This window comes from Mastigoproctus giganteus, chromosome 1, assembly GCF_048544385.1.
Source record: "Mastigoproctus giganteus isolate SK-2022 chromosome 1, ASM4854438v1, whole genome shotgun sequence".
NCBI lineage: Eukaryota > Metazoa > Arthropoda > Arachnida > Uropygi > Thelyphonidae > Mastigoproctus > Mastigoproctus giganteus.
In genome coordinates, this window is record NC_143575.1 from 42155173 (window position 1) to 42169478 (window position 14306).

A 14306-nucleotide genomic window follows, 5' to 3' on the forward strand; every position below is an offset into this window, starting at 1 on the left:
AAGCCTATATTCACCAGAATGTCCGTGTTTGGGCAGCACGGTAATGATTTAGCGCTCTGATTTTTGCAGGCTGATTAAAGAGCATTCGCAGATAGGTACAAACATAGAAGAAAATCTAAGACTAAAATGGGATAAAAATAAGGTGGGTTAGTTGCAGGGCATCTTTCCCAATATTTTCCATAATTTAACATTCAAAAATTATCTCGTATTTTCTGTTTTCATTTCAAATATGTAGAGGGCGCATTGTGTTGACAACGATGATGGGTTGGAGTAATGTGTGCTTGAACTTCGCCCAAGGAAATTATGAACGATAATGCCTTACAATTCGGATGTATGGAGTATTTAGGCATGTCTAAACTGTGATTCTTATCTTCTTCGAAACATTTAAATTTCTGAAATCCATTATGTTGGAACAGGTATTCTTTTCAACAAGTAGATTAGGTTTTTATGTTAATTAAACACTACTTAAATGGACCTTATGATTGGATTAATTAAGAAATTAGTCATACAGAGTCTGGTGTTTTTAGGTTTTTTCCGTATGAATTCGAGGCTTTGATCCAAGTTGTAGAAGAGAGAATAATGTATATTGAAATAGATGTGTTAGATATTGGGCTGTACTCGACTGGTTATTTAATTCGTTCATGTGTTTTGTATCAAGAACTACATGGGCTCCCTTGGCTTTTTTTTCATTTAACGAAATGTTCTGAGATTGCGGCATGGACCAGCACGGGGTGATTCCGTCCCTCACAGCCAGAGTAAATCGGTTAAAATATTGTTCATAATATTTATATTAGTTACCATCTGGAGTAGTCAGTGGTTTGTGATAATATACGGGTTGGCCACAAATTCCCATTATCTCTATTTGAAATTGGGAAAATACAAATCAATTGGCACTCTTTCGACACAAGATTTATTTATAGCAATATAAACAAAGAAATATAAAACAACAGGTTTAATAATCTAATGGATCAGTATGTACCCCCCCCCCATCATTTTCTTCCATCAGTTAAATTTGCTGCCAAGTCCTGTGAGACATCCTTCATATCATTTGGGGAGGCAACATTTGAAAGTGAATTTTACAGCTTCTTTGAGCTCATTGGTATTATAATGTTGTTGTGTAACAATGCCCTTTATGAATCCCCATAATAAACTTTCACTTTCCCTGCCATGCACCCAACAGCTTACAATAACATGTTCTTCATTAGTGTAATTACTCTGGTCAGCCATTGTTAAATCTGAAAATATAAAATATACAATACTGGCTTATTTCAAAAGAAAATAAAAATATTTAATCTTAGGAGAATAGGTATATTTAGGAAATAGGTATATTTGATATTGGCTAATTAAATATATGGGACAACAGTATTTTGTGGCTCCGTACATATGAAGTTATATAGAACCAGATTGAATGTTTTGGTAATAAACTTGAAATTGGCTGGATAACAATCTTTTAGTAATTTTAGTAGTAGAACACAAAAGTGCTATAATAGTGAATTTTCTGTATAGCAGCAGGCTTGTTATATAATAAACTGACTCATTAAGTGATGTAACTGGTGATCACATAAAACAAAAATTTGGATGGTGCGCTGAGCCTGTCGTAACAATGGGTTTGGCAAACCATTTATAATTTAAAGGCCTGCATGAGCCCAATCATAATGCATTTTTATGAACAGACTAACACTTTCGTTGCTTCAGATAAAACTTCATTCCCTTTTGAGTTATCCATGGTCCTTATTTTAACTTTCTTGTATGGAGTTTTCACTGTCCACAAATTCAACATAATGTTTTGTTTTTGTGTGCTAAAGCAACAGGGTGACACATCAGTTCTGTGGTGCATTTGCTTATTTTGCTATATTAAAACAATATACAAGTTTTTGGGAGGGGCCAGCCTTCACCCATGACTGAACAACTTGGCCATGATGTGAGAAAAGCCCCATAAAAATTCCTTCCATCTTGACAGGATTCAAACTCAGGCTTTTTCTACATAGTGTGGAAGGACAGTGTAATAACAGATGGGCAGTCTTGTGCTCTTTGCCAGTAGCTGTATTGCAGGATGGCTGATTATACCTGTTATTCAGCTAGAAGATTGGCATTTGTTACTTAAGTGTCATGGCAAGGAAAGACTATATAATTAAATGAAACACTGTTAAATGATAGTAAAAAAAAAAGTTATTAAATTTGTTTTCTGAAAAATTACCTGAAGACCGGAATCCTTTAAACAATCCTCCTGTATGATTTCAACAAACATTTTAGAATAGGAAATATATTTACTGTGCAAAAACATAAATTTTAAGCACGTTAGAAGATGGAGTTATAGAGCATAATGCAATTATAATCTCTCTCACCTGCTCCCTCCCTCCCTCCCTTCCCTCATTTGTACACAGATACATGAGGGATATATGAAAAGTTTGTGGTGGATTACTATAGAGAGAATGAAGCAATCTGGAAATGAATAAACTTTTATTCAACATAAGTCACCCCTAAGAATTACATATTTGATGCAGTGTTCCCTTATATCCCCAGGGGCTCACATCTGGTGAGTATGGGCTTGGCACACCCAGGGTCCTGAGCTGGATATCATCTTTCTTGGTGATTCCATTCTACTTCTGACTCTTTTTCTCTCTCTCTCAGGGTAATTTAGAATTTTTTTTTTTTTTTTTTTGGGTGGTGCAGCATAAGCTTCAGGCTTCCTTGCACCATATGGCCAATGATAATATATCTTTTCTAGACCCCTTTTGTAGAACTCATCTCAATCCTCTAACTACTCTTGACTGCATAAATAGCATCATTATTTATTGAGAACCCTTCAAATATTTTTTTCAATACAGGAAACAGTAATTTACAGGAGCCATATCTTGTGAATTGAATGGGTGTGATGATAATTCATAACATAAATTGTTAATCCCTATGGTTACCACAGCCACATGACTGGATGTGTCAGGCATTAAGAAGATTCCTGTGGAGAGTTTCCCCATGATGTTTGGCCTTTAATTTTTCATGAAATTTCAGTAACAAGGAAGAGTAATATTCATCTCTAAAGCATTTACCCATTTTGAAGATAAACTGATGTGGCAAGGAGCTTCTTCATGAGGCTACTCCATGGATTGTTGTTTGGTGCAGTTCACCCTCCTTTTTTTTTTTGATATACATTTTGTGAAATCTTTTTGTAAAAATTTTAATATAAATCTAGCAGTTGCTTGAAAATATGTATTTTCTTCTGAAAGTCTTTAAGTCAGAAAATTTAATGTGTGTGTGTGCATGCATGCACAGGCATATTAGCATTAGTAGAGGCATTTGATGCAAGAAAGCAAGCTTATGCAGCATCAGCAAAAAAAAAAAAAAAAAAAACACTTCCACTTCACCCCTCTGTTCGTTCAAAATACCTGTCCAGCTGAGCCTTAAACTTATTTAGGCTATCAACTTCCATGACAAGGGATGGAAGTCAGTTCCACCAACCAACCACCTGCTGGCTAAAGGCAAATTTCCGCACGTCTATCCTACATCTGTCTTTCCTCAATTTGAACATGCACTTTCTCTGCCTCTCTCTCTTTCAAAAATTTTAATGGGTAATAAAGGTTTTTCCCTTCACTGTTACTGTAATAAGGGCACTCCTTTCCTCTCCAAAAAAAAAAAAAAAAATCTTAAACCTTTCAAACAGGGAAATTTCCAACCATTTTCTTTTACCTTTATCAAGTTCATTACTATAGAGTAATGATGAATGTATGGAAAACAGTTTGATGAATACAGATATTATTCTTGTATGCATTAATTTTTGCTTTCAGTTCTTTTTCATTATATATTAAATGTTTTATATTTAATATATATTTAATACACAAATAAAATCTGGCTTAAAAGAAAACTGTTATATAAAGTAACATGAATTAAAAAGAAAACACTTTATTCATGTGAAAAAGAAGTACCAATACTCACAGTACAAACATTTACTAAACTACTTACATTGACCAGCAGTCAAATATGGGTTCTGGTAAGAACGTGTGTTTCTTTATAATCAAATTACCTCCATATTGGACTGATGATAGGATTGCACAATTTACCCTGAAATGTGGTGAATGTGTGTAGTTCAGTAAATCTTTGTATTGGCTGTACTATATATCTTTATGTGAGTGAAGTAAACTAGACTTGTGTGTGAATAAAGTATTTTCTTTTTAATTACTTAATTATTACACATAAAAGGAAAATGTATATATTTTCATAACAGTAATACATTACCATTATGTGAAATTTCCTAACTTGTTCAGATTTATGAAGCTGACTGTATAGTTGTTTTTAATATATACTACTTTTAAATAGTACTTTTTAATGTTTAAACCATGAGTGTTAAAAATTAGGACAGTTAGCACTTACAAAAATGTAAACTACATTCTCTTCATGGAAAGCACAAATGTCATTATCCCCTGTCAAGTAGAGAGAAGAGAAGTGTTTTTCAATTTTTTTTTTCCCTGTGTCAAAGAATGACTGTACCAATTGGCTTGTGTAATCATATGTAACCATCCTGATGCAAACTAATCAAGAACAGAATCTGCAGTCACAGCAAGATGGGATTCTTCTAATATTCCTTGCTGAGCTGGTACTGTTACATTTTTATAATACCACAATGAGGTAGATATAAGGGTTAAATGTAGGGATGCTGAAAGTGATGCATAGCATTGTTCTTTGTTTTTGGTACATATTAATTTGAATGAACACATCAGTTGAAGCAATATGTCAAACTGCAGTAACTTAAACTGCAATTTAAACTCATTTTATCATTATGTATTAATATTTTATTATTATTATTATATTTTGCATTTTTAAAGATAGGAATTGAAGTTGCTTGTGTACCAACTGGCATTGGTCCACGTACAATCAGTGCTACATACACCACAGAGTGAAAGAGTACATTTCTTAACCCTGAGCCTATTGCACACAGTCGATAAGATCCAGATAATATTTCAGCAATTTGTTCCCTTCATCTACTCTGTCTACTCACCTGAAACTTAGGTGATTTTGAAAATGTTTTCTTTTGCTTTCTCCACTGAAAATTCCACAAATCCTTATTAATTATTACACAGTTAGGAAAAAATTAACAATTAAGTTAAACTTAATTATATGAACCTACTGATTTTCATTGGTCATGTACAATTATTGACAGCGAGCTGTCTTTACTGATGCATGCTTTCTCCTGGTTCGTAATGCTCTCTGACTTCATGACATTGAAGAATTGTCTGGAAACAAACTGTTATGATGTTCGTGCTTCATATTTTGTGCAGTAGCACTCATGTTAGTGATAGCAACTAGTTGTATATGTTTGTTAAAGCATGTGGGTTTTTTGATTTGCATTTTGCTTGTAAACAGGTATAAAGGAAGTTTTAATATGAAGAATGGATTTTTTTTATAGTTGTGTAAAAAGGATAAATAATAAAGGTAGCATCAAAAAAGTGAACAAGTTTGAATTTTTTTTTTTTGTTGTTGATTTTTTTAATCCATTTGCATGGTATTGAAACAACTCTGCCTGTATAGAAGAAGAGCAATCCATTTTGTGACTGCTGATTGGTTAATGTGATAAGAAAACATTTTATATCGTGAAATTCAGGAGGGAGATTTTTTCGACAAAACTAATGGAATTTATACTTGGTGTACAAAGGTTCAAAATTAAGTAGATGTATTCCTGTGTTTAGCATTGGCATTAGTAGTGACATATGATGCAAGAAAGTAAGCTTATACAACATCAGCCAAAAATAAATCACTTCTCACTTCACCTATCCATTTGCTCCAAATGTTTGTCCAGTTTTTCCTTTAATTTATTTAAGCTGTCAACTTGCACAACAACAGATGGAAGTTTGTTCCAGCAATCAACCACCCCACTGGCTAAAGGCAAATTTCTGCACATCTATTCTGTAACTGTCTTTACTCAGATTGAATTTATGCCCCCTCAAGTGCATAATCTGAGCAAGAGGAAGAATACTATCAGCATTGAGCTTGCTCAAACCATTCAAAGCCTTATACACCTCAATCAGATCAGATCACCTCACAGGTGCCTGGTCTCCAGATGCTGCAATTGCAGAACTGAAGCCTTTCTTGGTAAGAGTACCCCTTTGTTCCCCTGACCAATCTCGTTGTCCTTCTCTGTACTCGTTCCAGCAGAATATATCCTTCCTAAAATGAGGCCTCCAGACCTGTATGCAGTACTCAACGTGTGACCTGACCATTGCCATATACAAAAGGTTAACACCTTATCCATGCTTATCTTGTATATCATTGACAAGACCCCATGAGCTGCTCTGGTAGCCTGTCTGCACTGCTCAGAAAACTTCATATCTGACTGCACAGTTACCCTCGCTACCCTGAGTGTAGTACCACACAGTTGGTACGTTAATCTGGGGTTACTACTACCTATATGCAGTATTTTGCAGTTATCAATGTTAAACTTCAGTTGCCATTCTCAGCCCATCTGCCCAACTTTTCTAGATCTTGTTGCAGTAGCATACTGTCATTAACAATCCCACCAACCTTTGTATCATCTGCAAACTTTGACATTAAGCTTGAGATACCTTCATCGATGTCATTGATAAATGTACAAAACAACAACGGGCCCAACACCGAACCCTGGGGGACTCCACTAATAACATTAGCCCATAAAGAACAGTGTCTGTTGAATATCATTGTCTTCTCCTGCTCAACCATCCCTTTATCCATAGCAGCAACTTGCCCTTAATGACATACTGCTCCAGTTTGTACATTATTCTTTCATGTGCAACAGTATCAAAAGCTTTCCTGGAATCCAAGTATATGATATCAAAATAATTTTTTGCATCACATTCCTTTGTGACTACATTGTAGTATCCAATCAGATTGGTCAGACAAGATTTCCTCTTAACAAACTCATGTTATGTCTGAACTATAACTGCAATCTTGTCTAGATGACCCTGCATTGCTTCTTTAATTTCCGTATTAGGCTAAGTTTTTTCATATAAGTTTTAAATTTTCATATTAGGCTAAGTTGTTTTGGCCCTGTGTTATTGAAACTCAGGTTAAGAGGTTCTAAATAAGTCTGTCTATTCCTGTTTTAGAATTTCTAACCAGTAATTTTGTTCCACTAATATTTGATAATTGATATTTATCCAAGTGGGCTTTTCATTTGTGAGTTTCTCAGCACACGCACTTTATTGGCCTAGTAGACATTTGACCTTGTTTTAAGAAAAGTATATTACTTTTCTCAACCTATAACCGTTTGAACAAAGAATTGTTACTCCTCTAGGTGCATAGCATAGTACTTTTCTTAACCCGTAACCACTTAAAAAATTGTTGCTCCTCTAGTGCAGGGGTCTAGGCAACCCCACACATGCAGTTTCAAAAATCAGCAAGTTCTAGAATTCAAAATTGTTCACTTTTTTTTACCATTAAGTTTTTGGGATATTTTTGGGACAAAATTGTTTGGAATTTAACAGATGCCAGGTGAGCAGAAGCATCTACCTTTCTTCTAGGCAACTTCGATTCCCTTGTGGTGTCTGAGATAGTAATAGTAATCGTGGCAGGTGATGCAAGAAAGCAAGCGTATGGGTTTATGTAGCATCAGCCAAAAAAAATTCACACAACCATTCCCAGTAAATGTTTGTCCAGTTCTTCCTTAAATTTATTTAACCTATCAACTTCCACAATGACAGATGGAAGTTTGTTCCAGCAATTAACCACCCGCTGGCCAAAGGAAAATTTCTGCACATCTACTCTATAGATGCCAGGGATGGGCGTATAAACTTGCTGTAATGCTTTTATTTCACCCGCTAAATGCAACAGCTGACAAGAATATAGATGGTCATGTGTGGCATCTGCCAGATGCCATGCAAGTTCCGCGTTTCAGTCTTGGGGGGTGACCTTGAAAATTCTAAAAAAAAGTATGACAAAAACTTTATTTGTTTCTCTCATTTATTTTTGTTCATTATTTTTCATTCAGTTTTAAAAAAAAGGTAAACTGCAGCCATTATCAACCCACTGCAGGATGGAAGCCTCCTCAACAATTCATGCTGAGGGAAATGGACCATAATCTGCCACGCTGGTCCAGTGTGGGTTGGCAGATCGACTGTATTTAGCAGTCAGGGGCTTGAACCCCAGTCTATTCAAAGAGCGTGTGCTACTGTACTCCCGCTCTTGACCACTTGGCTACGGAGGCTGTGTTTTAGTGAATCCTAATTAATAGATCAGCACTTACAATTCAGTAAAAATGCTAAAAATTATAAATGTTGTGCTAAGCAAAGGTGCTTTTGTTATTGCCTCTTCTTAAAGTCATTCTCCGTTTCTCTTAGAGAATAAAAATATTTTTCAAATTCCCCATTAGAATTAACAATTTTAATGAGGGTTGAGGCAACTTCTGCCTTCATGTAATTTAACTTTTATTTTATTCTTTTTATTCTCTTCCTACTTTGCTTGCAGATTTTACCCTTGAAATGCTCTTGCTATTTCATCATCTTCTTTTAGCAGTGTTTTACGATTACCCAAATAAATATTTTTTACACCACTATTGTGCAATATAATTTAGTATTTATCTTTGATTCCATCTAAATAAATAAGAACATTGCCATCATTTAATATTTTTCCATGCAGTACTATTGTAGTCTTCTTTATCTCTTCCACTTTGTATTCCAGTTTTAATTAGTACATTTTATATATTTTTTAATAATTTTTAATATTGGCCATTGTCCTTTTTTCTTGTTTTCAGAATTCTCAAAAAAAAAAAAAACTATATTGTTTCCTTCCATATAAATGTTTTCAGCTGAGTGTGACTCACTGTTTCATGGGCTATATGGAGGCCATGGTACTGGAAAAGGCACAATAAAATTATATCGGAAGGATATGCATCAGCATTATCTAAAAATAAAAATGTCAATGTTTTTTAATTTGCATTTAATTTTTCCTTCTAAACGATTTTATTTCTTTTATAAAATGATTATGAGATGGTTCTGAAAGAAGTCTGGATTTGTATCATTAAATTCTTGCTTAGGGAAAATCTCACTCCAGATACATAAATAAAATACATACATAAAATAGGTGGGCTAAATTATAGAGGGTCTGAATTAGTGAGGTTTTATCATAACTTCAGAAGTAAGGTGAAATGAATATCTGAACTTTCCATCTCAGCAGTAGTTGTAGAATATGCAGTTTATATTGACTTTTTTTTTTGTAACATTCTAAAGTAAGGAGTGTTCAGCCTTTTCTGGATGTGAGCTACATAAAAAATATTAAGATCAATCATGGGTGGGGTGGAAATAATACATGTTTTTAAATCTAGAAAAAAATGTTTCAGCCAGTAATATAAAGTAAAGGCATACTGCTTTACATAAGTATAAATGAAAATCATTAATCTATAACACTAATGGGATAATCTCCATTGCCTGTGTCTCATATCACAAAAGGACTTGATTTTGTAAGTAGAATTCTTAGCTCATTTCATATTTGTTAGTATGTCTACTCTTTATTTTCAATACTTCATTTGTGAAAATAGTTGTTCATAGGTGTAAGTACATATAATAAAAGATACAAGTACAATAATGTGTCTTAGGATTTGGGGGAAATTATTTTGCAAGGGATCTAAAATATTACAAGGTATGTGTAAGAAATTTTAATTTCATTTCTTTATTGCACTGTAGCTTGACTAGTTTCAACTGGTATCTTCCATATCCTAATTCGGTGACTACTCTGAAAGGTGATGCTAATATGCAAAGATTTTTAAGTTTTTTTCTGAGTTCTTACAATCTGATTCTAAACTCCTTTCTTAAAATTCCAGTTTCTGTTATATATTTTGTTAGATCCAAGTTTTAGAATTGGATTTTTTTAATTCCAAGTATTTCAGTTTATCTGTTTAATTTCCACAGTAACTGTGGCTGTAGTTTAAATGCCATATTATAAGCAGATATATTATTTACCGGTTGGTCAGTATCCTGTAGTTGCAATTTCTTTATTTATTCAGATGTTCTGTCTTATCAATAAGAAACTCATTCTGGCACTGACATAAAATTCCAGCGAGGCAGTTTTTTTTTTTTTTTTTTCTAACAAGTGTTCATGGAAATGAACGCCTGTTAGAAAACAGGCCTTGTGCGTTGGGTTGCATTATATCATCAAAGTTTCTTGTGTCGACCTTCACCAGCTGATGAAGAGGCACTTCACTTCGAAAACTACTATGTACTTTAACGCTTTTATTATATATATTTTAACTCTTTTATCTTATTGTATTTTAACGCTTTTATCTTATTGTGTTTCTGTTTTATCTTATGTATATATCATTTTTATTTTAATAAATTTATTTTAACCAGTTAGTTGGTCGTCGCAAGAAACTTTGATGATTTGAACACTTGTGTTTTGCATTTCGGTGAATATATTTTTTTTCATTTATTATCTAGAAACAGACTTCATTATAAAAAAATGAAGTCTGTTTCTAGATTTTGCCCCTGCTTAGTTATTATTTCTGATGTCTTTTGTAGTTTGCACATGTCATTTAAAAGCTAAACTGCTTGGTTAACTTCTGGCTATCACAAGCTTCTGAAAATGTTCTGGTGTGGAATATTTGTGTGTAATTTGGCTTTCCAGTTTTTACACTTTAACCCTGAGCCTCTCATGTGCAGTCGATAAGACCTCATACAATATTTCAGCAGTTTATGCTCTTCATCTACTCTGTGCACATAGCTGAAACTCTTTAATAGTTGTTTTTGAAAATGTTTTCTTTGGTTTCTTTACTGAAAAGTCCAGAAATATTTGTTAATTATAATACAGTACAATTAGAAAAAATTCAGAAATTAAGTTAAACCTAATTACATGCACCTATTCATTGGTAGCTGTGACGTACAATTATTGACAGTGAGCTGGCTTTATTGATGCATGCTTCGCTTAGTTAGTAATGCTCTTGGGCTTATGACATTGAAGCATTGTTGGAATCAAACTGTTGAACATACTTCAGATTTCTTACAGTGGTGCTCCTGTTAGTGATGGCATCCAGTTGCACGTGTTGTTAAAGCACTTTGGCTTTTTTATTTGAATTTTGTTTGCTAATAAGTCTAAAGGGAGTTTTAATTTCAAAAATTAATTAAAAATATATGTTTTTAATATACAAAATGAATTTTTCACAGTTGTGTCCAGAAAGGATTGATAATAAAGGTAGCATCAAAAATGTGAACAAATTTGAATTATTTTTTTCTGATTTTTAAAATGCATGTTGTTGAAGGGACACTGCATGCATAGAGGAAGGACAGTCCTTTTGCACCACCTTTAAATCGTATATCAGATCAGTTATCAGCTAACCAAATGTAATCCCAACAGTATTCATTGTCATCATAATGACATGCATCATCACTGTAATGGAAACATCTTTCTCTGTTCCTTAAGGTACTGTAATGAAGTGTGCAAAATTATTTGTTTAGCAGATTAAGTGGTGCAATAACAAATTACACGTATACAGTAGTTCATATGAACTACTCTTCTCACACATCAACAACATTGGAAAAGTTACCAACATATGAAAAATAGTAATGAATATCCTTATGTGAGATATATTTCAACTTAGAAACATTTCTTCTAAAACCAACAATTGCATATACCTGATGAATATTAGTCACGTGACACACAAAGGAAGGAGAAACTGATATAAAATAAATTTTCTCGGAAAATCTAAAGAACACAGCATTATAATGAATGGAATATGTCTGTGGTCCTAAAATACCCTTCCTCAGGATATGAGGATTTACTTCTGATTTGGTGAAATTGACTGTAGAATCATCATGTAGTGAACAGTGTTCATCACACTTGCTTCTTTGTTGCTTTTGAACAGAACAGATGCTTTCAAAAATATAAAGGTGACCTGTTGTACATAAATTCAGAGACTTGGTTGGCATGCAGATAAAGTGGCATATTATTAACTGTAGTACAAGAATTGCTATTATTTCTCCTCCTTAAGTAAGGAAGCTAATTTATTTTTGTTCTTTACAAAGCCAGAGCCTTCTGTGTCAAGATTTGTAGTTTATTGAGGATTAGTTTTAGTTTGCAATAACCTTCATAAGTTGTATGAAGAAATTCATTCCTATTATTATTCCTATTTATCCTTTATTACTAGTCAGAACAGTAAGTTTCTTATTGATGTTAAAAATTTGTCTTCATGATATAAACTGGTAATTCTGCTATATCAACAACAGAATTTGTACTTGCATCTCAAGTGGTAAAACAGGCTTTAGTCCTTTTTAATCAGCACAATAAAGGCTGCGAATTACTGAAAAATTTAGATTTATTTAAAGGAAATATTGTCTCCTACTTCTTCCAAAATACTCCTTAGTGAACTTTCCAACAGAAAACGATTTTAGTCTTATAGCTTTGGTTTCAAATATACCGTAACTTTCTTTGGTGCACTTTATATATCAAATATAGTCATTTTTGCCATTTGGAAAATGACCAATGAAAAATACAATTTATTATCAGAATAATTTGCAAATAACAGTTTATAACCATTGTTGGAAGTGTCTTCCATTGTTAGCAATACATAAATGCATAAAGAGAGTTTGTATTACTAGGACACCATATTCTTTCTTACATCTACCTGAAACTGAAATTTCTCATTCCCGTCAGCATATTTTGCATTGTGGTGTCTATTTAAATTGAGCTGTTTAATCCCTTCAGTAGTGATTTAAATTTTTTTTATGTGAACCCCAAACACGAGAGGTATTAGAACCTATAGTACTTAGTACTGTGCTTGGGTTGGAGGTTGAGAAGACGAAAGAAGATATTTGTTGACATTGGACTTGAACTTCTGTAGATTGTAATTTTCAGGAAATATGTATGAAGGAAGGTTGTTCCAGAAAACGGCAATTGAATGAATAAATGAGGAAGATGAAAAGTTGGTTCTGTGGGTTTGAAGTTGGACAGTAAATGGATGTTGGCTGGTGGCGGCACGTGTTCGCACTGTTTTGAAAGAGAGAGCGGGAATTATAGAAGCCAATTCAGAAGAACAGTGCCCATGGAAGTATCTGTAGAAGAGACATGCAGCAGAAGCAGTACGTCTATGAGAGAGCGAGTGGAGAGACTCTGTTAGAGATGAATCATTAATTAACCTAACTGCCCTCTTCTGAATGGAATCAAGAAGCCTGAGAGAGGTTTTGGGGGCACCACCCCAGATGTGGGAACAATATTCCATGGCAGGGCGGATTTGCGATTTATACAGAGTGAGCAGCTGTTTGGAAGAAAAGTAACGCCGAGAGCGAAAGAGAAAACCAAGTTTTTTAGATGCAGAGGAAGCAATATTTGTAATGTGCTTGTGCCAAGAGAGATTAGAAGTCAGGGTAATCCGCAAAAGAGATATATCCTTTTGCCTAGAAATTGGAGTGTCACTAAAGATAAGCATAGGAGCAGAAGAATCCTTTTTGCGAGATATAAGACAAGACTGAGTTTTAGAAGGGTTGAAATCAACTAAGTTGTCTTTGCCCCACTGGAGAATTACCTGAAGATTGGCATTTAAAGAATTGGTAGCAGATTTTCGAGAAGTTGAAGCTGATTGAGCAGGACAAGGTTTCTCAAAATGGAAAGTTGAATGCAATGTGCTATCATCGGCAAAACTATGGATAGGATTTCCAGTCAATGGAAGAAGGTCATTGATATACAAGAGGAAAAGAGTGGGGGAAAGAACTGAACCTTGGGGGACACCAGCATTAGTGGAGAAGTTAGAAGACAGAGAGCCATCTACCATCACCCTCAGTGAGCGATCAGAGAGAAAACTGGATAACCAATTACTAAAAACAGTTGGCAAACCATAAGATGGAAGCTTGTTTAGAAGACCTTTATGCCAAACACGATCAAAAGCCTTTGAGATGTCAAGAGCAACTACTTGTGTTTCACCAAACCTTTCCATTGAATTAGTCCATAAATGGGTAACATAAGCCAGAATATCACCAGTGGATCGACACTGACGGAATCCATACTGGTGATCGTTGATCAGATGGAAGGTTTCTAGGTAGTTTAAGAGTTGGCGGTTAATTGATTTCTCCATTACTTTAGAAAGAGTAGAAGTAATTGCAATGGGACGATAATTGGATGGGAGAGATTTGTCACCCTTTTTAGGAAATGGCTGGATATGAGCAAATTTCGAAGCAGAAGGAAAAACACCTTCGGAATAAGAAAGTGAAAAGAGGCGGCAAAGAATAGGAGTAAGTTCAGGAGCACAGGTTTTGAGAACAAGTGGAGAAATACCATCAGGACCTGGAGCTTTCTTAGCATCAAGATTCATCAAAATCATTCTGATATCCTTTTGACGGAAGACCACAGGAGGCATTGAATGGAGC

General features: G+C 34.4%; 1 protein-coding gene across 1 annotated transcript in view; it reads left to right on the forward strand.

The window, feature by feature from the left end:
• The first annotated feature begins 262 nt into the window (after nucleotides 1-262).
• The window catches only part of HERC2 (E3 ubiquitin-protein ligase HERC2), a 971627-nt gene continuing 957583 nt past the window's right edge, over nucleotides 263-14306 (forward strand). The window contains exon 1 of the mRNA XM_090372402.1: nucleotides 263-416. The gene's annotated coding sequence lies outside the window, so the exon portion shown is untranslated. The remainder of the gene's footprint in view (nucleotides 417-14306) is intronic.